This window comes from Terrapene carolina, unplaced genomic scaffold (assembly GCF_002925995.2).
Source record: "Terrapene carolina triunguis isolate 2854851 unplaced genomic scaffold, T_m_triunguis-2.0 Scaffold838, whole genome shotgun sequence".
NCBI lineage: Eukaryota > Metazoa > Chordata > Testudines > Emydidae > Terrapene > Terrapene triunguis.
Genome location: NW_020665189.1, coordinates 9,614,896 through 9,615,537, shown reverse-complemented (window position 1 = coordinate 9,615,537; position 642 = coordinate 9,614,896).

Below are 642 nucleotides of genomic sequence, written 5' to 3'. Positions count from 1 at the left end.
GGTACCCTCTGCTCAGACACACTGACCAAAGCCCTGGTATCACAACTGTCTCCTCTGTCTTCTTTCCCCACCCATATCCACATTCTCCTGAAACCGTGAGGAAAGGGTTTCCCACGGTGGGGAATGAGGTCCCAGGACCCAGCCCTGTGTGTCTGCACAAACACCCACCATCCCTCCTACAAAGTCAGAATCCACCCCTGGATCAAGCACCACGCTTAGTGGCGCTAGAAAAGGTTCAGAAAAGGGCAACTAAAATGATTAAGGGTTTGGAATGGGTCCCATATGAGGAGAGATTAAAGAGGCTAGGACTCTTCAGCTTGGAGAAGAGGAGACTAAGGGGGGATATGATAGAAGTATATAAAATCATGAGTGATGTGGAGAAAGTGGATAAGGAAAAGTTATTTACTTATTCCCATAAATACAAGAACTAGGGGTCATCAAATGAAATTAATAGGCAGCAGGTTTAAAACAAATAAAAGGAAGTTCTTCTTCACGCAGCGCACAGTCAACTTGTGGAACTCCTTACCTGAGGAGGTTGTGAAGGCTAGGACTATAACGGTTTAAAAGAGAACTGGATAAATTCATGGTGGTTAAGTCCATTAATGGCTATTAGCCAGGACGGGTAAGGAATGGTGTCCCTAG